The sequence below is a fragment of the Callorhinus ursinus genome, unplaced genomic scaffold (assembly GCF_003265705.2).
Source record: "Callorhinus ursinus isolate GAN/ISIS: 27379988/994484 unplaced genomic scaffold, GSC_fseal_2.0 scaffold7, whole genome shotgun sequence".
NCBI classification, from domain to species: domain Eukaryota; kingdom Metazoa; phylum Chordata; class Mammalia; order Carnivora; family Otariidae; genus Callorhinus; species Callorhinus ursinus.
This window is the reverse complement of record NW_027397069.1, coordinates 34229973-34257494: the sequence shown is the minus strand read 5'-3', so window position 1 is coordinate 34257494 and position 27522 is coordinate 34229973. Positions and strand designations below refer to the sequence as shown.

At 36.0% G+C, this 27522-nt stretch overlaps 1 protein-coding gene and 1 pseudogene across 13 annotated transcripts in view; both read right to left on the bottom strand.

Annotated features, from left to right (window-relative positions):
• Positions 1-27522, bottom strand: part of PCDH9 (protocadherin 9) — a 921308-nt gene that overhangs the window by 830525 nt on the left and 63261 nt on the right. The gene's annotated exons all lie outside the window — the stretch shown is intronic.
• LOC112826895 (large ribosomal subunit protein eL33 pseudogene) lies at positions 16148-16572 on the bottom strand (annotated as a pseudogene).

Sequence of the window (27522 nt, the reverse complement as noted above, 5' to 3'; positions counted from 1 at the left end):
TCATCTGGACTATTTAGACCGTTTAGTGCATTGTCTGGCACATTATAGGTACTCAATACATGGTGTCCATTATTTATGCAAGTTATGTAAATTGCATGATATGTTCAAGATATGGTTATAATGGTTTTGTGTGTTCAGGCTTTATTACATGCAGTCTGTGTCTTCTATTGATCTAAACTACTAAATTCATGGTAGTCTGTTAATGTATCATTGAAAATAGCCTGTACAGATCAGAGTAACTAAATATTTTGATCAAATCACACAAAATTATCCTTGGAAACAAAATGGAACAGTTATGGTTTGAAGTAAAATAATATGAAACAATATCAACAATGTGTGCCTCTGTGTGATTCAGGATCTCCTATTTGAGAACCCAAAGCATGAAGATGATACCTATATTGAGAAGGAAATGACACTCCCCCCACTTCTCAAGGGCAAAACTCTCGTCAGGACTATCACATGTGTATCTTCTGCTGTCCTGACATCTGCCATGTCCTATTTTGCATAAGCCATGGTAGATTCTTATCAGATCACCCAAGTAATAACATAACCATCTGAAACATTAACAGAAGACTTCCTTCTGGCATCAGCTGTTGCACTATGTGCCAATCAAATTTGCTTATTAAAATAACTTGGTTTTTGTTCTGACTGTTCAGCGTTGCCATTCGAACCCATGAGCAGTGTTACTGACTCTTCACTGCTATTAACAAGTCTTAATCGCTCAGAGATTCAGCACAGTAGGATATTGCAATCAGAGTAAATTCCCCATTTGATTCCAGCACAGAAGTTAGGAATGAAACTAACAGAATGATAATACAAATTCTCTAACTTCCTCTCCTCTTCTCCCACTTCTCTGTGAATAAAAATGAAACCATTATATGGACTTATTTGTAAGCTGCTATTTCTTGAATTTGCAGTGGCTAGTATCACTAAGGATTTGAACATATCCAAAATATGTTACGATTACTTTAAATTAAAAGCATCCCAACAATCAGCAGTTTTGCTTTTTTAAAGTATATGACTTGTACATCTGGTTACCCAATCCAGTTGAGAGGAAATCATTGTAATAGGTTCAGGTTGCACCATAGCATGACATCTGCTCTACAGTATGCAATCTGACTCTGGATATGAACCTTTGAAATAAAGTAATTATGCTTTCATTAACCTCAAAACAATTTCCATCAGCTGATATTTGGTCACAAATGACAAACAGATAATAATTAAGTCATCTGGATTATATTCAAGTGGTCTTTTCTGGTGTTTGGGGGTTAGTTTTATGACAGGATTGGGTATTTCTCTCTGTCTGAAATACGCTCTTCATAATGTCATTCCATCAGTTGATTTCTCTTTTGCAACTGAAAAATACTATTTTCTACTCACTCCCCATTGCTTTATTTTTCAAAACAACAATATTCTTGGGGTTTAGAAAGGGTTAAATCATAAAAGAACATGCTCGCTAGTGTCAATGGCCACTGATTTATGACAAGCACTTTTAGTCAATTATTGTCTGGAAGACTAAATGTACCTTCTGGGTCCAGAACTTAGTCATACAAAGTGTCTGGCTCACGTTGCCAGAACTGACCATTAATTATGATGACCACAGGTGGCCATCCATGTATATCTTAGCTTTTTCTGGAAAATGTGCAACATGAGAACTATTAGAGGTAAAAGTCCACTGGTGAAAGAATAAGGAGAAAAATACTGCAAACGTGAAAAACCCTTTAAAGTGTCAATTCAAAGTCTTTGATTTAGAAATCAGAAAACCCTGGGGAATAATACCATCAAGCACAAACATCTGGTATGTAGCTGCTTCAAGTTGAGGAACCAGTCCTCTCTACTCTATGTTAGGTGTTCTCAACCCTCAGATCACATTATAATTACCTTCAGTGCTTTTTAAAAGTAAGAATTATTGGTCCTCCTCCCCACAAAGGTTCTGATTTAACTGATCTACAGTGGGACCTATAACGTGTTTCTTAAAAGCACCCGGTTAATTCCAATATGCCTTCTCCAACGATCTCTATTTGTACCATCAGGATAAATGTTTCTCTTCTCTTAGGATCAGAAAGAGTTCGTTCTTATTTTGAGAAATGCATGCTCTTGACACTGAGGATCATATGTAATACATTTCTTTTGTTGTCTTGGCCATTGGAATGCTTGAAGTCTGCAGTGAACATTCCATGTCTGCACGCTTTTCCAGGACATACATTCTTTTCTGTTCAGTTTTAGGGCACTACATCTTCTTTCTTTTGCATTTTCCCCACATTTGTTTGTAATATTTGTTATTTTGCTGTTTTGTGTTTTATTGGAAGCTAACTTTGAAGAAGAACTTGGGACATCACAAAAGGTAAGGAACTAGATTCCTAACAATGGAGAAAATATAAGACAAATATATGATTAAGAGCAATGGGAGTCCTAAAGAAACTTTGAATGGCTCTATCTCTATTGTTTGGAATATTCTGCAAATCCTTTAATATGGACAAAAATAAAAAGACAAGAGCACATATGCAATAGGAACAGCAGGCTAAGTGTTCGGGGTGGGTGGGAAAAGGAGAAACAAGAATTGGAAAGCAGAAGGCATGGAAGCTGAATAGTGGGAAGAAGAGAGGAAGGGAAACAAAACGGTGTGCCAATTTTGGATTACATGGAATAACCATGATCCTGAGTCTCAAAAAAATGATTGCACCAACTCTAGAATTCCTTAGTTTCTGGAAACACCATTACATGGAGTCCATTCTGCATCAATAATTCTTTATTTTCAAAGTGCTAGTATTTTCAATGGCTGTAAGACTTGCCTCTTACTACTTATAAATATGGGGTTTACGTTTTTATATGAAACAATTTTAGATGACTACCTAAATGCACTTTGGGTAAGAAAGTGTTGCGGTGGTATTGGTGACTGATTTTTTATGTTACCATCAGTAAAACAAACAACAAGCCTGATACGAAAGTCTGGGAAAATACATGTAAATATCAGAATATGTTCATTTGAATCCAGAAGACAATTAATACAATTGCATCCCCATTGCTTTGGTACTATATGTTTTAAGAAAATCAAACAGAATTAAACTTTTGCATGGTCTAGTAAATTTATAAGCATACCTTATTTCATTGTGCTTTGCAAAAATTGTTTTTTTTTCTTTTTTTACAAATTGAAGATTTGTGGCAACGCTGTGTTGAGCAAGTCTATTGGCATCATTATTCCCACAGGACTTTCTCACGTTGTGTCTCTGTCACATTTTGGTAATTCTAACAGTATTTCAAAATTTAAATTATCATTACATATTCATTATCTGTGATCAGTGATCTTTGATGTTAATATTATAATTGCTTTAGGGCATCATGAACTGTGCCCATATAAGACAACAAAATTAATCAGAAATGTGTGTTCTGAGTACTCCACCAACCAACTTTCCTCTCTTCTCTCTCCCTCTTCTCTCCTATTCCTTGAGACACAATATTGAAATTTAGCCAGTTAATAACCCTACATTGGCCTCCAAGGGTTCAAAAGGAAGTAAGAGTCACATGTCTCCACTTTAAATCAAAAGCTGAAATTATTAAACTTAGTGAGGAAGGTATGTTGAAAGCTGAGATAGGTTGAAAGCTATACCTCTTGCACCGGTTAGCCAAGCTGTGAATGCAAATGCAAAGGAAAAGTTCTTGAAGGAAATGTAAAAGTACCACTCCAGTGAACACATGAATGATAAGAAAGCAAAACAGCCTTATTGCTGATATGGAGAAAGTTTTAGTGGTCTGAGCAGATCAAACCAGGCACAACATTCCTTTAAGCCAAAGCCTGATCCAGAGCAAGGCCCCAACTCTCTTCAATTCCGTGAAGGCTGAGAGAGGTGAGGAAGCTGCGGAAGAGAGTTTGAAGCCAGCAGAGGTTGGTTCATGAGGCGTAGGGAAAGAAGCCGTCTCCAGAACATAGAAGTGCAAGGTGAAGCAGCAAGTGCTGATGTAGAAGATGCAGCAAGTTCTCCAGAAGATCTGGCTATGACAATTAATGAAGATAGCTACACTAAACAACAGATTTTCAGGTAGATGAAACGGCCTTCTATTGGAAAAAATGCCATCTAGTACTTTCATAGCTAGAAAGGAGAAGTCAGTGCCTGCCTTCAACGGTTCAAAGGACAGGCTGACTGTCTTGTTAGGGGCTAATGCAGGTGGTGATTTGATGTTGAAGCCAATGCTCATTGGCCATTTCAGAAATCCTAGGGACCTTAAGACGTACGCTAAATCTACTCTGCCTGTGCTCTATAAATAGACCAACAAAGCCTAGATGACAGCCAATCTGTTTACAGCATGGCTTACTAAATGTTTTAAGCCCACTGTTGAAACCTACTCTTCAGAAACACATATTCCTTTTAAAATATCACTGTTCATTGACAATGCACCTGGTCACTTAAGAGTTCTAATGGAGATATACAAGATTAATATTTTCATGCCTACTAACACAGTGATGCATTCTGTAGCCCATGTATCAAGCAGTAATTTCAACTTTCAAATCATATTATTTAAAACATACATCTTATAAGCCTATTGCTGCCATAGATAGTGATTCCTCTGATGAATCTGAGCAAAGTAAATTGAAAAGCTTTTGGACAGGATTCACCATTCTAGATACCACTAGGAACATCTATGATTCATGGGAAGAGGTCAACATATCAACAGTTTGGAAGAAGTTGATTCCAGCCCTCATGGATGACTTTGAGAAGGTTAAGACTTCAGTAGAGGAAGTAACTGCCCATGTGGTAGAAGTAGCAACAGAACTAGAAGTGAAGCCTGAAGATGTGACTGAATTGCTGCAATCTCATGATAAAATTGAAATGGATTGAGCAATTGCTTTTTTTATGGATGAGCAAAGAAAGTGGCTTCTTGAGATGGAATCTACTTCTGGTGAAGAGGCTGTGAAGATTGTTGAAATGATAAGAAAGGATTTAAAATATTACAAAAACTTAATTGATAAATCAGTGGCAGCATTTGAGAGGACTGACTCCAATTTTGAAAGAAGTTCTACTTTAGGTAAAACACTATCAAACGGTATTGCATGCTACAGAATAATTGTTCATGAAAGGGAGAGGTAACTGATGCAGTAAACTTCATCATTCTCTTACTTTAAGAAATCACCACAGCCACCCCAACCTTCAGCAACCACCACCCTGATCAGTTAGAAGCCATCAACACAGAGATAAGATTGTAATTTGCTAACAGCTCAGATGATGGTTAGCATTTTTATTGAGAATGTATTTTTTAATTAAGGAATATACAATTTTTCAGATGTAATGCTAGACTTAATAGGCTACAGTATAATGTAAGCATAACTTTTATATGCACTGGGAAACCAAAAAACTTATTTGACTCGCTTTATTGCAATATTTGCTTTATTGTAATGATCTAGAACCAAACCCGCAGTACCTCTGAGGTATGCCTGTATAAGTTTTAATAAACTTTTACATAGTTCCATTTATCAACATTAATTGCCTCTGCTAAGATTTTACACTGATTCAATATGGAAATAAAATTGCTCTGCATCAAAGACCAGAAAAATGGCTCAAACCGATTCTAATAAAAAGCTGATATTTTAACAATTATGGGTTATAATTCATTTTGATTTTGTGGCTTTTAAATCAGCAACAGTTTCAATGGCCCCATTCATATCTGATGTTTGAATTTTAAATGAAAACAAAGATGGCAGGCTAGTTCACTACTTTCTAGCTAGCAGTTAAGAGTGTTTGGCACATGACACATGCTCAACAAAATGTTACAGAATTAACAAAGATAAGCTTTGAGAGTGTAAAGTGATACTAAGGAAAAATAAAATTAAAATATTAAGAGAATAAATAAGGACAAATAGATACTAACATATTTGAATTTGGTTTCTGAAATTAAAATCCTTGCAAAATTTATAAATAACTGATAGATTTTATGAGAGTAAATAAAATGAGAAACCAGGCATTGAAAAATTAGACTTATTTTCTTTAAATATATATTAAATATATCAAAACAAATTATTTCATCAAATACATCATTAGTATCTTGGACAGCAAAAGAACTAGACTTTAAGAATTCATTTTTACTCAAAAATATCCTCCATTGAACTGCACAACAATTGTATGAGATAGACATAGAATTTAACATTAAGGAATCTAAGATTTAGAACTAGGAAGCCTGTGGCTTAAGTTTGATCTGCTCCAGGTTTGGGGTTTTGTATAGTGCTCCTTTCTGCTAGTTATTGGAAAAGTGGTTCTTATCACACTGACTTCATAATGCAGATGTTTATAAAATATAAATATATCTAATATAGTATAAAATATAAAATATAAATCTATTTATAGCATGAAATGTAAATATATCTAACATAAATGCTCTAGCACAAAATAAAAGACATCTGTAATATCTGAACTGGAAAAAGTAGGAGAACTCTCTGAGGTGTTCCTTCTCTCTCGGGCTTACAGGTTTAGAAAAGTCACAAAGGAAGGAAGGAAGGAAACACTCTGCTGGCCAGACAGAATAGCAGGCTGAACTCTGGGGGAGTGATGCAAAGGGAGATATATATCATCAAATACATGCAGCCTCCCTGGTGATAGAGCCTTCCAACCGAAGTCCTGTTCAATTCACACTCATTTAAAGATATCATGGCTGTTACACACTCAGGCAGACGATGAAAGGGAAACTGAAAACGAAATGCATCCTTATACTTAGATGTGTCATAAGCATTAAGCACCTGTGTATTTTGGGAGACTGACCCTTCTAGAGACCACACTACCCATTTCTTCTCATGAGGAAACAGTTCTATATCTCCCTGAGGGGCAATAGTAACTATGACAGAGGAACTCCCCTTAGCCTAAGGAAGGCAAAAAGGGTGCCTTTTAGGAGCTTTCTAACAGAAAAATGTGTAAAGAGGAGATGCAAATAGAACTCTTTAGAGGAGCAATTCTCAACCTCTGTTCTGCCACAGTTTCCAAAAGAGATGTTTAATTTGTTTTAAAAATAGTGGGCTTGTTTTGTCAGGAAACGAGAAGAAAATGTTTTAAAATGAAGGACAAAGAGGGTGCTACAACTTTGTAAAATTTGTAATAGTTTCTTAGGAACAATGATCCTTGTTTTTCATCCTCATGAACAGGTTCATGTGAGAAGGGCGTTGCCGTATATATCTTACTATTGGTGTTGTCATTAGTAAAGAAAACACAGTCCAGATAAAAAACCAGTGTCTATTAATCTTGAGCCACCTCAGTTAATTAGTGAAATATTCATACAATTTATAAAACATTCATACTAGGAAATATCTATAGTTCTGGGAACAAGTACACATATTAAAAGCATAAAACATTAGGCACTTGCTATATACCAAACTGACATTGAAGGAGTAAAAATGTCAACAATCCTAAATCCCTGTGTGAACAACTTTTATCATTCACTGTAAAAGAATGCTAATAGAGTGTCCAGAGAGAAAATCTTTGTATATCAGAGCCAATGTTTCCTGTGATTCATTCCACTTACATTTTAAAGCTGTTGATAGAAGGTGAGTATAGTATGCATCAGGGAGAAAAACAGGCAGAGGACATGCAAATGTTCTGCAATTCACTATGTACTTTTCCAACACAAAAATGAGACGAAGTGGGAAACACTATCTCAGCGATCACGTTCTTTCAAATTAAAACCTCTCATGTTTGTCAATTATTTTAAGCCCACCTGTCACTTTGACCCCATTAATTCCAAAAATTAGTTCCTCTAGACACTAAATCACTACTTTACAGGTATATCCATAGACTTAATTGGGGAGTGGGAGTGTTCACAGACTTTCAGTTTCCCCATCTTCGGTGTTTGACATAAAAACAACCAGAAAATTAAAGTTCTGTTAAATCAGACATTCATTAGTCTCCCTAAATGACTTTAAAGGAAAAATCTATTACACACCATAGTACAATGTAATGATGACAGTAAAAAAAAAAAAAAAAAAAAATCCACTCCAACATGTATTGATGACTGCCCAAAGCATTCTTTGGAGGACTGTCTAAATATTAGTAGCAAACACCAAAGAAATAGAATTCTTCAATAACTCATGATTTGGTCTGAACAAGATACTTATAAATGAAGTATCTCTCTATTATGATTCTTAGGTTTCTTCCAAGTGTTCTGAATTAATTATTTATACCTTGTCAAATTTTTTTGTTCTTCCATTTTCATACATGATAGGAATGTTGAGGGATTTTAGGCATCTCATTTAGTACCAGAGAAGCTCAACAGTCTTAATTAAGACAAAATATGATTTCTCAATAACAAGTAGAGAATCTTCATGCCTAATAGGAAAGGATATCTTACCCAATTAGATTATCATCCACACTACAGTTTATATCATAGGTTTTATGGCATAAAATAATAGACCACACAAAGAAAACCTTTTGAGGTTTCAGTCGTACATTCAGATATGCATGTTGTAACTTTTCAAATCTAGAAATAAGTAACAGGAATCTTTTATGGATAAAGACTAAGAGAAGATTAATGCAAAGTAGTCCAGTTCAAAGTCAAATTACGACATGATGGTTACTGTACTATTCTTTATAGGATATAAAATATACTAGTATAATGAATGAAAAGTCTCCCTAAAGTGTTTAGAAAGTCATTTCAATGACATTTCTCAAACTTCGGAAGAGATGATATATCTGTCAATAAAATGACACCGAAATCATATTTTATAAGGATTTTAGATTAACACGTGCTTTTGCAGAATGACATTATAAGATCTTAATATCTATAATCAGAAAGTCTTTTGCTCTTAACTTGCAAGGCAATAAGTTTAAGAATTAATTTTGTCTGCTATAAAGCTGGCTTGCCTTTAATCTTCAGATTTAAAAGGTCTCTTTTTGCTGAATGTTTTAGGCAGGTAATTGAGGAAATAGTCCACGTTCCATTTCAGTCAACATAAAATGACATTGAAATGTCTTCAGATGTTTCCAGGAAACTCACGCTAAACAGTCTGTTATATTTGATATTGAATAACAGCAGAAATCCATCTCTAATAAAGCCCTTTCCTAACATTTTATGTAATGAAGCTACATATTCATGATAACTTACTTGATTCATTAAGATGTCAAAAAACTAAGCATATATAAAATGCATATAAATTGATATGTGGATTTATGATGATTTGTAAAATGGAGGATATCACACATGCCATATGGTCTTTCCCCCAAACGAAATTTCTAGTGTAATTTTGAAGCCAAATTCCTAAAAAACAAACCAAGACAAAACAAACAAACCAGAATGATTGTCCTTGGTTTGCTCTGATGGACATCTTAATTCAGGCTTTCTGCCATTATTTATGTCAATGGAAATCTTGAAAAATCATCTGCTCAGTAAATTTTGTAAAGTGCACAAAAATATGCATGGAACATCGGAAACTGGCAAATGACCCTTTCCAAAATAGATCCTTCCAGGAATCTTTGAGACTGTTCACATTTAGAAGCGGCAGTGGTTACATTAAGGACTTATAAAAGGGGTCCAATTCTGAAATGCTTTCAATGCTTGTGGATAACTGGCAACTTCTTTCTCTTTTATTAAACATACTCTGCCAGAAAAGCCTTCTTCAGTCAAAACAAACTTCCACTTAAGAGCAGTTTTTTTCTAAACATTTTCATAAAGTAAATAATGAAGCGGGTTTCACCCCCCTCTCTTTTTTTTCTGATAAGAAGTGAGAGTCTAGTTTGGCAAGGAACAACTGTGATTTTGGCTTTCTTTTTTAAGTTTATTCTTTCAAGGTTCTGAATTTTGTTATATAGGTGCCCCGAGGCAAGGAGAAGCATTTTTATACATACAAAGTAGATAAACAATGGAGGAAAGACGCTCTAATGGACCGTTTCTCTGCTCCCCTCCCCGAGCTTATAGCATTTTATCTGTTCTGCAAGTATTACAGTTGATCTGAAAAGACTTCTTAGACCATTGTTTTTAGACTTAGCATTCTTTGTTATTCAATTTCTTATTGTCAACAGCTGAAAATTGGATGCCTAAATTTTTTTGAATGAGAAATAATAATTTTTGGAAAGATAAAATGGTTTTATCTTTGCAGTTATTTAAATCTACGTATGGTAATTTTTTTTAACAGCACAGGTGGGAATGGGATAAGAGGAGAGAGTGAGAGGAAGTCTATATCATGCATACAAGCCCATGATGTATATTTACTAGGATAGCAATAACATGCTGTTGGGTCACACCTAACCACACACTCTGCGCTGTTGTTGGAGGGAGAATAAGCTTGTCTCACTTTAAAGTGACCTCTTTGGCTAATGTTCACAGCTGTGTTAATGAGCTTGAAGAGGGTACCATATTCACTGTTGTTGTTGTTGTTGTTGTTTTTAACCAAAAAGGAATAACAACTGAAATGGAGTGATTTTGAAAGAAGATAAGGACATTTGGGGACTGTCCCACAACAGCCAACTTTTCAATAGCCGAAATCATTTCCTTATATTTCAGGGACACATTTACAAGCAGAGACTTGTAATTTTGTTCCTTTTTTTTTTTTTTTTTTTTGCCCTCATTAGGTATTAGAAAAATGCCTTCACAGATGGATTGCCAAGAAATAGCTGGAGTCTGGGCCAGTTCTCTTGCATTTTTTGTCTGTCAACTAAACTGTCCTCCAACCACTCCATCCTCCCCGGTAAATGAGCGTGCATTACATGCAGGATAAAACTATCATATCCTTAAACAAATGTCCTTTTCAAAAGTATAATATAAAGCCGACCTAGAAAGTCTGCTACTATAAGGATTTCATGTTTTGCTGATCCTGGGTCTTTTCTTCTGAAAGGCTTTTTATTGGTCCCCAGTGAAAAGTTGAGATCAGCATTTAAATGTGGGTCTATCTTTTTAACATACTTTAAGTCCTCAGAAGTCACTAAGTCTCAGTGGCTCTGAGAATTTATAAGCATATCTAGGATGTTAAGAATACCTTCCATGTCTTTTTTTTTTCCTGCAAAATTACATTAATTGGAATTTGTATTTTTTCTTCCCCTTTGTGATTTGAAGGAAACATACTACAGAATAAGATTTGTTCAAGACCATTTCAGTGTGTGAAGCAGCTCTCCCCAGACAGTTAGGGACCAATTATAGGAATTTCCTCTATTCTTTGGATTTTTACAGCTGATGTGCACTGCTTCCTCTCCTAGGTAACAGCAGCATGCACATGTGCAATGAGACACAGAAAAGGGGAAAAAAGAAAAGAAAAAAGTAATTATGTTGTTCCTTGTTATATGCAATAACCAGTATTTGGTTAGAATGCTTGTACAAGTTTTAATTTTAAATGAAAAGATTAAGGCAGGGGAAACCAGCATTCTCTTTAAAATTACCACTTTTCTGAATCAATCAACATATTCATTTGCATTTAAAACTTGGCATTTCTTGCTTCAGTCATATTTTTCTTCCAGGTCCTTTGAAGTCCTTCTCTACATTCTTTACATTTGTCATAAAGACATTTTTATTTACCATTAAAGCCTAAGAAAAATTGATCAAGGCCTGGAGGTTTCATGTTCTTCACGTTTTGAGTTTACATGTTAAATTACAAAAATATAGCAACAGAAAACTATCCAGCGATGAATGTAATAAATGGACAAGTTCCTTTGATCTTCAAAAATATATTAAGTTTTTGATTCCTAGGTGATAAAGCTGTTCCATGATCTTATCAGTTCTAATCTAGAATGGAATCATCCAAAGAAACAGACTTTTACTGAGCATCTACTACAGGGCTGCAACTAGGATGACACAGGAAGGGCCATGGTTTTCACCCTCAAATTGGTACTCAAACCTCAGCACCCAACTTTCTGCCCTCATCTACTATATGATACCAGTAAGCCTGCAACCATATTTATGAGCAACTATGTGCCAACAATGTTGCTAGATCTTTTGAGGGAATATTAACTTTGAGGAATTATGTGGGAAAAGTGCTAAGACAGAGATCTGTCCTCCTAGAATTTGTGATCCTTCAGAAGTTACCTTCATAATATCAGTATGAAGACAGCAAGCATAATATAGCACAGATACGGGCTTCTACTGCTGATTGCCTCAGCTGGATTCTGCTTCAACCTCCAGTTCTGTCATATCAAACATGTCATTTTTAATATTTCTAAGTCTCATTTTATTTATGAAAGGTGTACAATAGTGCCTACTTTACAGGTGTGATGATAATTCAATGAGATATCTTATTTCAAGCAGAGCCCCTGTGTTATTGTGGTCATCATCCTTATTTTCACAAGAACGGGAAGAAACAAACCTGAACAAATATCCACTTCCATAAAAAATGAAGTAGCATTAAAGGGAAAATCAAACTATAAATATTAATATAGTCAGGAGTTTTTATTTGATATTTTTATGATGACTTATTACCCTAAAATCACAAAGAAATTGCAATTTCTACTTCCATAAAGAAAACCCAAAAGCTTTTACTTCCTATTAAAACCTAAGATTATTAACTTTAAAACGAGGCAATGGCAGAAGTAATAAAATTGTATAGGTATAGTTTTAAAAAAACTCTGCTTTTACCTAGACACTTCCACACAAATTAATGCATTTAATCCTTATAAACACCTTGATTGTATTTTTATCCCCATTTTACAAATGAAGAAACTAAGACTCAAAGTTATAGAACTTCTTAGTGGCAGGAATATCTAATATTCACCTTTAATGCCAAAATTCTGAGAATAAATGCTTATAAGGGTTATATGTAGGCAGGAATATTTTCAGTCCATATTTTAGTGGTAAAACAAAATTCTAGTTTTAATCAAAACAAGAAGTCTAAGGTATTGCTTTCCGAAACAAGTCCAAAAAATCATAACTAGTAGAGACCGTTACATTTATTAAACCACATTTTGACTGCATTGGCATGTAAAATGAACACATAATTAAGATATCTTGAACGAATGTTGACCAAAAATATAATCATTGGTTTCTTATTCATTTCAATGGCCCCATGTTGCTCCCCTACCCTTGGTTTTGCTAAATCAATAAGTATAATTTATTTAAGTCATGTGATTCTTAACCACAATACACCAAAATAAGTGCCCGTAATTATATCAAGGAGTGAGAATAACGATTTGTAAATAAGTAGAAAACCATTTACAACTAATGCATATTTGTTTTAACTTACCAAAAAAACACCATTGGAAAACAAGAGTAACTCTTTGTAAGCCCAGGCATTCAGTGCTATTCCCTCACCTAACAAGAACTCCAGGAAGACCCTATCTTTCCACTGCACAATTATTTGCAAGCAGAGTTAGTAACTAATCCTTTGTAATCCAATCTACCTGCTACACTGGATTAACCTTATCTCACCAATTTTAATTGTGACTCTCGCCTTCCCAAGACCGTCCAATTACTCTCCACTGTCCACTCCACAAACAAAACTTAATCTATGGAAAAACTGAATTCAACATTCACCATATATGACTTCCACTGTACATGGTCTTGTCCTCTGTCTTTACCTATTTTAACCCAGAAAAGTCCTCCATTTCTTCAAAATCCAGGAAATCCTCATCCTTTTCTTGAGGGTCTCTTTGGCCTTTCTATTCAAACTTATTCCTTCTATGAATATCTCCTGCTTTTTTTTTTTTATCACATTTGTGGGTTTTATCTCTGTACTATCTTGAAACAGTGCCATTTATTGTGTCTTCTGCTACTAGAGACAAACTTCTGGTAAGAAAGACAGAATCTTTTTTCACTTTTATATTCTCCCATTGCAGCTTAATATAACACTTTGCATACAGCAGGTGACCAACAAAATCTTGAAGAAAATAATAACATTTCTTCCTTCCTCTTTAGGGCTATTAATATTTAATGTAAGGAACATGACTGTATTTCGTAACTCCCTTGCGATTTCTCCTTATGCATTGCTGGATGTGGGTGTATGTGTCTGAGCAATGCAATGGGAACAGGGTTAGTTTCTCCTGGCAAATCAATAGCTATAATTTCTTTCATGGTTGGTCTGAAAGAAATGGGCATGATTCTGACTTGGGTAGGAAATCTAAGAGGAAGAACTGCATTCTAAAATCCTATAATGTTAGAACTGGAAGACCTCGTCTGATCCAAGGACCTCATTTCACACAGCAACTAACAATGGGGAATACTTTCCTTTTAGAAGCTGGGAAAGCTTTTTGTTCAATACTTAGAGGAAGAAAAAAAATGTATCTTTTCAATCGATCAAAACTGAGGCAAATAATAATTAGGAGAAAAGTGTTCTTAAGCTCAGGGCTTTAGGCTTTTAAGGACTTGTAAAGACCTCAGAAAGTAGCGACCAGAGTAGAGCTGAAGGGAACATCTCTACTCATGTCTGGACCACACTCATTTTTAAGTCACCACGGCTCAGGTGCACTCAGGCTTCCTGTATCATCATTGTGCCTAAGGAGAGAATTCTTGTGTTGTAAGATGATGCACATGAAGTCAAAGATTCTTAAGAATATTTTGTTTCACTTCTTAAAACACTCATCCCAAATTACATAAGGGGAATTACAATATATCACAAACTCCCCAAAATTTCATCTTCTTGTAAGTAGAGAACTTATAAGACCTTTTGTGTTGTACTTTTTTTTAAGAATCATAATTTACATTAACTGAAAGCTCAATCTGCCTTTTGGAAGTGAGAACGTTTCATACCCCCACAAGAAACCTGTATGCTTCACTGTTGATAGGAAGAGGACTCTGCCAAACGGTGAACTAATGAATTAGAATTTGGCAGCACTCCGTGCCTGATACAATTTAGTTCAAATTTATGAAGTCTACTGCTTCCAGAAATCCACTTGTGCCTAAGGCCTCTCTGTACCTTTCAGAGTAAAAAGCATGACATTGCTAGGCTTCTGATTTTACCTCATTGATGAAGAGAGAATTATGAACAATACATGTTTTCTAACCTAAATCTCTGAGCATTTCTTCAATTTTGCAACAACAGTAAGTCAGTTGAAATCAGCATCTCTTTGGGTAGATAACAGAGTATTTCTAAACCTCTGATTAAATCCCCTTAGACATGACACGCTTAAGCATCTCAAGAAAATGTCTGCTGCCTCAAAATGATCGACGCCCTTTTGGAAAGGAAGGAACATTAGCTTTGTTCACAGACACCTTGTCTGGTATTTATACTCTTAAAACAAAACAGGGTCTTTTTTCCCCCCAACAAGATGAGAAAAATAAAGCCTTTTATCAGTAAATATGAAAAAGGAATCATCATTAATGCTACTTTAAAACTCACTTTATTTGGGGAAACCTCTTTCAAAATCATACTCAAGAAATAAGAATGAGGAACGTGAGAGAGTTTTACACTGTAAATATTTAGGAAGCATGAATCGAGCATGTTAATTAGAGAACTGAGGTTTAGATCGCAATGCAGCAGTGCGTTTTATCAAAATGCATATATGATTCCGTCTCTTCCTGTTGAAGTGGAGGAGGTTAGCTACCACCTTGGCCCCCGAACCTTGGTGTGGCATTCCAGATACTTCTGCAAATAACCCGAGTTAGTGTGCCCTAGACCTGCCCTGTGCCTCTTTCTCACCTCGGGACTTTATGATCCTCTCCCCTTATCCCGTCTGCCCAGGGGAACCTGCACGGCCCTAGGACCCAGGCCACGCTCCTCTTTCTAAACCTTCTCTGACAGAGCTAGTTGTCCTTTCCACAATATTAAAAAAAAAAAAATTACAGCACTTCTCACAACATACTTAGCTTGTTTAAACATACTTTCTGGGGCGCCTGGGCGGCTCAGTGGGTTAAGCGACTGCCTTCGGCTCAGGTCATGATCCTGGAGTCCCGGGATCGAGTCCCGCATCGGGCTCCCTGCTCAGCGGGGAGTCTGCTTCTCCCTCTGACCGTCCCCCCTCTCATGCTCTCTCTCTCTCTCTCTCTCTCATTTTCTCTCTCAAATAAATAAATGAAATCTTTAAAAAAAAAAATTAAAAAAAAACATACTTTCTATTTGTAAAAATTGTGAGCTGTATGAGCTTCCCACCTATGAAAGCTGTGTCATTTTCATCCTTGTATACTTTGAAATACCTCACACATTTAAGGTATTCCATAGATGTTGATGAAGGTGATACAATTAAAAAAAAAAAACGTTAATATCTATCCCTTTGCTTACCCAGAGGTTTCTTCTTTCTTTCTTTTTTTTTTTTTTTAACAAGAGAACAAATCTACACCTTTATTTACTTTTCATTAAATGTAAATCCTTGAGGGGTACAGCATCACACGGATTCTGTGGCCAATGGCTTTAGCAGGAAGGTTGCTTCGGAATTTGGCACAAACCATGCCACTGTTTCCATGAACACGAGTTACTTTTCCCCAGATTACTCTGGTTTTGTTTGGTTTGCCACCAGGAGTCACTGTGTTGTTCTTTGCTTTGTACACATAAGCACATCTCTTGCCTAGATAGAATTCCGTTTCATCTCGAGCATGAACACCTTCGATTTTAAGAAGAGCTGTGTGCTCCCTCTGGTTCCGGAGACCCCGCTTAGAGCCAGCAAAAATGGCCTTGGACCACAGCCTTCCAGACATTATTTGGCGTTATAGGAGTCCTGTTCCCAGCAGGCCTCCACAGGCTCCAAGATGGCGGAAAAAGCCAGAGGTTTCTTCTTTCTATGACACTTTTATCTACAGTTACTGGAGATTTACCATTTGCTGAAAAAATACACTTACACTATAATAGGCACTGATGAAAAATTTAGTCCACCCTGAAATAACTGAATTGCCAAAGGAAATCATTTTGTGTGAATGACAAAAGCAGTAGCAATCTCATTTGGCCTTGTTGTGACCTTAGAATTAAAGACACACAATAAAGACACACATATACTTTGGCATCTTGCTGAAGGCATATATTGTTTTATGCAACTAATTTAAAAAGAACTGGTGCATTGAATTGAAACAAATGCAAAGAAGAAGAGAATAAAAATAAACAGAAACTTGAAATGACAAAAAGTTCTCCTCATATAAGATGTAAAGAGTAAATGTATAAAATAATCCACTGCCGGGCGCCTGGGTGGCTCAGTTGGTTAAGCGACTGCCTTCGGCTCAGGTCATGATCCTGGAGTCCTGGGATCGAGTCCCACATCGGGCTCCCTGCTCAGCAGGGAGTCTGCTTCTCTCTCTGACCCTCTTGGATCTCGTGCGCGCGCTCTCTCTCTCTCTCTCAAATAAATAAATAAAATCTTTAAAAAAAAAATAAAAATAAAAAATAAAATAATCCACTGCCAGTTTAGAATATGCAAGAGATGCAACTAGTTTTGGTAACTTCTGCTGTATTAAGAAATGCTATCCTATGATTTCGTTTTACCTAATTTTCATTGCATTCTCTTAATGTGTCTTTTGTCAAAGGGGCTATGCTTTCTATACATGTGATTTTCAATTTTGTATTTTGGCATCCCTTCCCAGCTTATCAGATATTTCATGATTTCTCTCTAACTTGCCTTTTAAAACTCATCTCAGTTATTTTTTAGAAGCAAACTAAAACTGTGTGGACCTGTATGCAATAGGCCAGCAGGCCCAAGTAATTCCAGCATCACTTCTAAATCTTTCAAAAGTTTTTCAGAGATAGTTCAATGCTTCAGGCTTTACTAACATTTTAAAATCTGTTATAAGGCTTTGGTTAAGTAATTACTTGATATTACTGTATTAAAGGCTGGAGTGTGACAGAAGTATGGGAAGATTTCCAAATGGGAAAGAGAGAGGTGTAAAAAAACAATTCATTTATGTTGAAATTGGATTATAATCTTCATCATAAGTACCAAACGTATGGAAAGCAAATATTCTTGTATTTTTATAACAATGGAGCATATGCTAGATGCATGATGTGCTCCATTAGGTGATTTTATTTTTAAGCCGTCTCCTCTTTACCTCCCAGGGGCAGTCCCCTTTTTCCTTCTGTATTTGCTGAGGAATTACTCGCTGTTGACAGAAGCTAGATACCCTAAAGGAAATATCCAGAATACTAAGAACTGTACAAAGAGGAGTAAAACATTGGACTCTGAAATAACCAACAAAAGGAAGCTGTTTTGTGGGAATAAAAAAGGGCAATATCAAACTCATCTGCCTTTAAGTGTCTGAATTCTATCAGTAACTAAGAATCCAACTCAAATACTAATACGCCTGGCAAACATGTGACTGTTTCAGAGCCTTTGAGCTTGCTTTTCTTACAGCCTGCAACATCCCCTTCTCTGATTTTCATGTGGCTGGCCAACTTCATCCTGCAGGCGTCAGCTCCAATACCACATCATTAAGGAGATCAGCTTATATCGTATGTCCTTCCTCTCAATCCCTAACACATTTCTTCAGAATATTTAACGTTATCTGATATTATTTTTTTATTTCTTTCTTTGCTTTAAAATAAGTCGCTTATCTTTTATGTTATCCCCTGTATCCTTGGTGCCTACATGAATGTCTGACATTTATAGAATATTAATTGATTGAAGAAACACACTCCTTTATGGGTATTAATAGATCTTAACGGCATCTTTATGTTTATCCTTGCCCTGACACTGCGTGTATACATTATATATATATAATCACCTGGGCCACTTATCACTCTCTGGATTTATGTAATTTAAAAATCTCCTCTATTAAACTATTAAACAGCTGGGTTTTCTTTTATTTGTTTTTGAGATATTCGTATTTCAAAGATATAGAGACACTAAGTGCTCAAATAATATTATTTAAATGAATGAATGTAAATTACATTAACTGCAAGTTTAAGAATGATTATTTCTACTTTTCCCAGCAGCTTAAAGGATGTTCGGTCTTTTGAAAGTCTCTGAGATGGCACCTATATGATGACAGCGCTAGCCTACACTGTGAGTAAACTCTACTGACTCTCAAACCCATGTAAAATCATACAAAAGTGTTTACAATTCCAAATAATTTCTTTTATTGAACAGGAATTGGATAAGAAATAAAACATGCCATGTGAGATAATGAAGTAATATAACTCTGAAGGTAGTCTGTTTTTCAGTGATAATATTTATTAAAGATATTTTGTTGGTGACCAGAGAAGGGCCCTTAGCAGAAGACAACTTTAAGAGTAGCACATAAACAGACCCAGATTTTTGTTAAAGTTTCAAACTTGAGTTTGAAACCTTAATGGGCATCATCATTTCTTTATTGCCAGCATAATTCTCTCAGTCTGGGCTCTGGCAGGGAAATCAGACAACTCTCACTGCAACCTGAGGGTTGACATTAATTAAAAACATAAAATCATAAAGCATCTGTGGTGGGTTTAGATGCCAAATGAGATGAAGTGATTTTAAAAGTAAACTTCTTACAAAGGTAACTGAATGTCAGAATCTTATGCTTTTCTCTAAAATAACGATAATTACCATGTCTTTCTGTAGTGCATCATATACACATTCTTATAATTGGCATAATTGGTATCACTAGACCTTTTAATGTTCCTAAGAGACAAGTTAGAAGGATAAGGGTATCAGCGCTTATTTTAGGCCCAAAGAAAGTAAATACATCTGTTTCTTCATTTTGTTTCACACAGTTCAGCAGTGTCCCCCTATCTGCAGTTTCACTTTGTGAGGTCTCAGCTACCTGCAGTCAACCGCAGTCCAGAAGCGGATGATCTTCTTTCTGATAAATCCTCAGAAGGGCAACGGCAGCCTAACACTACATCACAACGTCTGTGTTCATCTCATCATCTCACATTATCGCAAGTACTGTGAGTCCAGTACAATGAAATATTTTGAGAGAGAGATAGACCACATCCACACAGCTTTTATTACAGTAGATTGTTAAAATTATTCCCTTTTATTATCATTTTAATCTCTTACTGTGCTTAATTTATAAATTAAACTTTATCATAGGTAGGTATGTATAGGAAAAAACGTATAGAGAAAGTTGGGTACTGTCTGTGGTTTCAGGCATCCCCCGGGGGTCTTGGAACATATCCACCATGGATAAGAGGGGACTACTATATGAGCTAATGGAACAAAATGTCGATTAGTTTCCATAGCCTGGGCTCAAATGCTTATGTAGCAAATAGAGAGCAGGAATGAGAAGCACAGAATTTATTTGTCAGTGTTTTTTATCCCAAAGGATGAAAGGCCCCAAAGCATGGATACAAAAAAATAGGGTTTTTTTGTATAGCTTTTACCATTTATGAAATGTGGTAAGGGGCACTTGCCTTCTCTGGTGTTTTTACTATAGTTATCTCACCTTAGAAGCACTGAATGATGTAGACAAAAGATACACAGACTGCCATGTTGAAATTATACTACTAAATTTAGTTCCTATTAGCAAGAGGAAATAACCATCTGCCTGTAGTCCAAAATAGTATCACACTCAAAAAGAGAGAAAAAGAAAAAGTATCACTCTATTCATGGACAATGGGATAGACACCAGCCCAGTGACAGTAACTTTAAATTTCAAAAAAAAAAAAAAAAAGAAAAGGAAATAGTATTACTCCTCTCTTGTGAATGAACAGATTGATGATCAGCAAAATAAGATGATTTCTCCAAGATCATACAACTGAAAATTGTTGAAAGGAAGGAAGGAAGGGATTTGAATGGGAGGATGTTAGAGAAGAAGGCCACCATGTAGGGTGATCAACTGTCTTGACTCATGGAGACGTGGGACTTTCAGCTAACCTGGCTCAGTCATGAACAAAGGATGAGAGCGGGGCAACCTACATAAGGACACATGAACCATGCCACGGAGTTTAGAATTTGTCCCAAAAGAAGAGGTTTGCCACTGAAGTGTTTTAACACAGGAATAACACGACTTGACTTGAGTCCAGGGTGGTCCATCACATTCGGCACGCTATTGGCACACTGACCCTTCATAGAACTTGTGGAAATCAAATGGAATTTATAAAAAGAAAGTCAATAGGATGAGTTCTTGAGCCTCAAGAAGGGAGGTCAGACTGCACCCCAGAAGGTGAAGGTAAAATGTTTTTGAAAGATAAAATATTCTTTTAGATTTGCAATTTATTTGAACATTCCCATTTAAAACCTTTAAGATAACTGGAGAAATGACTGAGGGGACAGGAGGTGAATAACTTTTGGCCCAACAATTGGCAATGTATCTTCTTAGAGAATTAATTCATTCAGTAATTGAACTCTTTTTTTAAGATTTATTTATTTATTTCGAGAGAGTGAGAATGAGAGAGAGAGAGAGAGCACATGAGAGCGGGGAGGGCCAGAGGGAGAAGCAGGTTCCTCGCTGAGCAGGGAGCCCGATGCGGGACTCGATCCCGGGACTCCAGGATCATGACCTGAGCCGAAGGCAGTCGCTTAACCGACTGAGCCACCCAGGCGCCCAGTAATTGAACTCTTGAAAACAAGTTCATTCCGGAAAAACATAAACCTCACATTGAAAAAAAAATGTATCACTTAGTGCAAACAAAACCAATAATATTGTAATAAATAAGTAAAGTTTGCAATCAAAATATTTTCTTTCTGTAAGAAAGAAGACTTTGCCTTTTTACTTTTTTCCTATTTTTAGCATAGTTGCTAGAACTTTGAGTCTCTTTGTACCTGTGCAAGGGAATCAAATCCTGATATGAACTTCTTTCTTATTTCTTCTATTGTCAAAGTACTGCAGCTCAGAGACATTCTGAAGAGCTTCTTCAGATGAGTATCACTGCCACCTGAGAAATTCTGACCCCTCTTAGGTTTTGTGATTCATTTCTTTTCAGACTTACAGGTTTCAAACAAACAAATCATCATCCACAACAGCACAAAATGCAGTCGAAACAAATACTGCAAAACTTTCCTGAGTTTCCTTTCCCGCAATAAAAAACCGTCTTCATATTTGTTTTGATTCAATTGCACATAGTCTAATGCTGTTCTTATCTTAGGGTTCAGGTTTTAAATATTATGATTCAAGACAAAATTCAGGCTGTGGCACCCTTTACATCACCTCACTTTCATCAGATATAAATTAGCATTTCACTTGAATCAGCTACTACAATATCCTGTGCCACGAGTGTCCTTCAGGATTCCTCTTAAGAAAGGATGCTTCTGCTCAGAGGCACCTAAGAGAACAATTTGTCCTACTGGGTCAGATTCTGGATTCCCTCTGAACATTCATGCAGTGCTGAGTACAATTGAATTCTCACACCCTTTGAATTAATGTGGTTAGGAGCTAGTTTGTGGAGCATGCAAGCAATTTGTCTAGTCACTTAGATATCTTAAGCATCTCTGGAATCCAAGTACCGTGGGAAAATGTATTTGAAATTTCAGATAATCTATCTGGAACAATGGTAGTAAATGATGTACGTAGAGAGATTGCTGGGAAGAGTACATTTTTGGGATGTTTTTCATCACACTTTCAGATCACAGTACAATTAATGGAATAAAATGATTTAACACTCTGGGTATCTAGAGGAAACCATTTCCAATCTCCTTCCTGATTGCAGAATAAGCCAGAATTGTTAGACAATTCTCTTTAATTTTACTTCAGCTATAAATTTCTGTTCAAATACAAGGAAACTCTCAGGGCAACAAAGCATATGCAAACAGACAAACCTCCTAGTTAATGAAATGCCTCCATGAGGACTGCAATCAATAACAGTATAATCTATGTTCCTAAATAAGAGTACAGCCTCGAAAGAGCGCAGGGCAGTGATGAATTATTCAGGAGGTCTTGCTTTGCTGCCATGCGGCTAGTTCCACGCTCAGTGCTCTTCAGTGACAGAAACACCTGGCTCCGGACTCCCTGACTCCAGCCTCCCTGAATAGCCACATCTCTTTCTTCCTTCTTGTTCTCATCGTAATTTATCCACAGAGCCCAAGGCTTTGCAGCTTATCTGAGGGTAAGCTCCAAAGAGAGCCACTGAACTCCAAGAGGAGTAAGTCACTTTCCACAGGTCATAGGTCGACATGCAGAGCTATTATTTATGGTGGGGAACTGTTGACTGTAGAAAGTACCACTGACAGTGTATAGAAGCCTGGGACCTAATAAACACTTTAATTTCCAGGGACTGTCAGGCAGGGTTAATGTGAGCAAGGAGGGGGAATTGGTAGCTAATAGGGGAGAATAATAGAAAATAAAACTATTCCCCTTGCCAGATGTCTGTAATTTGTGCCTCTTCCGTTAGTTTCACAACTAGAGGAGACGTTGTAATAATAGCAACACCACAATTCCTCCAAGGATTACAGAGTTTTGCCCTTCTCTGGACTTCCTAAAGTGATAACTGTGATAGTCTATGTACAGTCAACAGTGTTTGGGAATTGGAGAGGGCCAAAACCTATTAGCTGGCCCAGCCCACAGTGTAAGCATTTTGTTCAAGTCAGCCTTCTTAAATGATCCTAGGAGTAGAGATTTTGCCACATCTTCTGGGAAGCAATTATAAAGCCAATAATTTTTAGTGTTATTAATTTTTCATATCCAGGCTAAATTTTCCTGGGCTCTATTCCTTCCATTTACTAATGCTTATTGGCTACCCTAAATCATGTGCATTTGCACAAAACTAACATTTGTAAATTATAACTTTTGATAAAATAGAAAGATACGACAGTCTCTTTCTCAGATTGAACTCTAGTTTGGAGTTCTCCTAAACTACAACAATTTCAAAATACATGTTAACTTTGAAAGCATCTGACTGTCTGAAAGCTTCTCTCTAGAACTTTAGTCTCAAAATTTCGGTTGCTGAAAGTGGACTAGATAGATGCTCTCAGGAATTTCTGTGTGAAATATTTTTATTAAAGTTCACATGCCAAAGACCACAAGCAGCGTTGGCTTCCACTTGCTGGACTCCTAACTCACAGAACAAGCATCAAAGGCCTTTCCTATCTGATCACCAGAAGAAATTGTTCACAGAAGGTCAGCAGTTTTTGACCTAGTTCCTGGCCTGCAGGACTCAGCAACAGAAAATAAAATTGGCCAGACTTTAATGCCCTCTTCTAAAACTCCCGGGTGAGGGGAGAATATAAGGTGCTTCAGAGTCTTTCACATCTTTTTTCATGTCAGAGAGAAAGAAAAACTGACCAAGCACCCCCTTGACATGACTGTATTTGGTCATAATGTATTCAGGAAATAAAAGCTAACTAACTGTCCCAATATACAACACCCTGCACTATTCTAAACTAAGAAGATGGCACTCTGGTTTGAGGCTGCTAAAAGAGAAAATCTTTCTTAAGTATGTCATTAAATTAAGTAGGGAAACGTAGAAGTTAACAAGGAAATATGGGCAAGATCCCGTCTGTGTATTTCCTAGTCTTTTATTGCTATCCATTTCTTCCACATTCATATCATGATGCAGAGTAGCCAGGACAATTAATTAGTTATCATATATAAATAGTAACACTTTTAAGTTCCTGCATATGAAATCAGAGAAGTAACCAACTCTGAGCTTTCAAATGTTTCGTTACTGTAGCAACTCCGTGTGCATGAATAAGAATCAAAAGGAATCAAATATAAAGAAGCACACACAGATCTGAGCCCTGATAAATAAAAATGTGGAAGACCACAACTCTCAATTAAAATTGCACTAATTGCTCATAATTTCTTTTTTGAATCAATCTGTTTTCTTATTTTAATATAATGGTATAAAAATCCATCTATATTCTTTTTAAAAATGGTATTGTGGTAGGAGCACTTAACATATCTACTCTCTTGACAGATTTACTGTAAGGGTATAGTATGGTATTGTTACCCATAGGCACAAAGTTATAGAAATCTGCTACACAACAACTGTTCATAAATTTATCTGTCCTCAGCAGATAGGAATCAAGCTACTCTCAAGTATATTATGTATTAAAAATATCTAAAGCCCAGATTTTAAAAATATGTAATATATAGGATCTTGAATAGTGCTTTCAGAAGATAGATCAGGTACTTTAATCTCATTTGTCAAACACAGTTATTAAAATTATCCTCTATGTGTGCTCTAACTTTTCTATCTTGAATTTGCTTCTCTGTCATTATATTCCAGCCATTTAAAATTTCAGTGCAGGTTTTCTGTAACAAGGTCACATCGAAAACATTAAGCTGCCTAACTTCAAATCATGTAACATTTCATTTTATCTTGTAAGAAGATATTCAAGCAGTAATTATAATTTCTGATTTTAGTTATTAATACGTCAAAGAAGATCAAGAAAAGTTTATTTTTTATCCCAAAACTTGCTGTGTCAAGTAACCGAATTTAAACCCTGCATAATATTTTGCAAAGATGTATCGTCACTTATTTTTTTTTAAGATTTTATTTATTTGAGCGTGAGAGAGAGTGGGGTGAAGAGCAGAGGTAGAAGCAGACTCCCCGCTGAGCGGAGACCCCGATGCGAGACTCAATCCTGGGACTCCAGGATCATGACCTGAGCCGAAGGCAGACGCCTAACTCACTGAGCCACCCAAGCGCCCTATCGTCACTCACATTGAGGTGGCCAAACTGTACAGTTCCTTAAGGGATAATCGGTGCCTTACATTGTCATTTTTTTACGCATAGTCAGGAAAACTATCAATAAATAAGTCCAGATTTGTTTATTAGTACCCTGAAACCAGGCCATTACAATAAAGAGAAGTATGACAGCCTACAGGAATTTTGAAGTAAAAGATAAAAGGGGTTCCTGAAGTTTGTGAAGGGAATAAATGACACTATTTTTCCCTTACCTTACTGTAAAAAATTAATTAGCTGAAAGCTTAAAGGATTTAGTTTTTAAAAAGTTATTAATCCACTCAAACATAATCATGTACTTTGATATCTTCTAGTCATTGCCCAAATGCATGTCCATTTGCACATCATGAAATTATAATACATCTCCAAGTTAATTTTCTGCTGTTCTCATTTTGTCTATAAACATTTTTATACTTGTTATGTCTGCCCCTTATAACAGCACAGATCTATAAATACTATCGGTTAAAATGTCTGGAAATATATAACGTGTCTATATAGAAAAATACTAAGATCAACAAGAGTATTAAGAAGAACTAACATTTGACTCCAGCTGTCAAATTTCCACTGCCTTCCAAGATGGGCCCTCTGCTCTGGTGGCCCTTTTCCCATTGTCACATGGGCAGAGCTCCTTGTTTTTCCCCTTCAGGCCTTTGACCAGATTGTGCCTTCCTCTCCTCATCCTGGTCTCAGTTTATTTCTTAACTCCTCAGATCTCTTACCATGCTTTATACATAGGAACTTCTGCCTCCCTTGCTCTACCCAGTCACTTTCTACCTCCTTACTCTGTTTCATGTTCCTGTGACACTAACCCTGTGAAAATTATCTTACAAATGAATTTATTTACCTGTCACCTATCCCCCTTAGTGAAAGCCCAATCAAGCAGAGACCTTGACACTTTGACCACAGCTATACAGCATCTGAAACGGGGCCCTAGCAAAGTGTAGGTGCTTGATAATGTGAGTTGAAAAACAATATGTGAAAGAATAAATGAAAAAAAACCTAAAAATCACATGTAATCCTATCACTCAGAAATAAACTCTGTTAATTCTTTTGGTATTATTTATTTCCCTCATTCCATTTGTTTCATTAGGGAACTATGATAATAAATAAAATAGTTTATTTTTTATTTTTTTAAAGATTTTATTTATTTATTCATGAGAGACAGAGACAGAGAGAGAGAGAGGCACAGGGAGAAGCAGGCTCCCAAGGAGCAGGGAGCCCGATGTGGGACCCGATCCCAGGAGTCTGGGATCATGACCTGAGTCGAAGGCAGACGCTTAACCATCTGAGCCACCCAGGCGCCTAATAAATAAAATAGTTTAATCTAGTTAAATAGTGAAACATAAATGTGGTTATACATGAAAAAATAAATATAATTATTTTTACAAAGTAAAATCATACCATAAATATCGTTTTGTTACCTGCTATTTTTATTTATCTATAATACGTTAATAAAAATTTCAGCATGACATTAAATTCATAGCTGAATTTTATGGCTGCAGAATATACCATTATGTATTTTACAACAGGAATAATTAATATTTCGTGGGTGCTTATTGCACTATGATCTGAGTTAAAAACCTTACATTAATTACTTCATCTATGTTCTCAGTAAGTCTGATACTATTCTGTTTTATGAATTGTCAAGACTACCTTAAAATTAAATGGCAGAGTTGAGATTGAACCCTGTTCAAAGAGAACATTTTATTCTATCATCTATCTATCTATCTATCTATCTATCTATCTATCTATCTATCTATTTATCTATCTATCTAGACATCCATCCATCTAGCCATCCATCCATCTAGCCATCCCTTCCAGGAAAAAGAAAGTTATTCTAATTTGTATTGCCATCAGCCCTTTCAGAGAATGTCTGTTTTTTGGAATCTAAGTCAATTTTGGATACTTCATTTTGTACTTTTGACAGGTGGATAAGCATTAATTATTATCTTAGCTTTTTAATATAATTTTATTTCTTAGTAAATTTGAATAATTTTCCAAGATGTTTTGGCATTTGCATTTTTTCATTACTGTAACAAATCTTATTTGAAGACTTGATTTGTTGATTTGTGATTACTTCTTAACAACTTATTACATTCTGTTAATTAGAAGCTCCATAATTCTACCTATTTTGCAGACTTTATATATATATATATATATATATATATATATATATA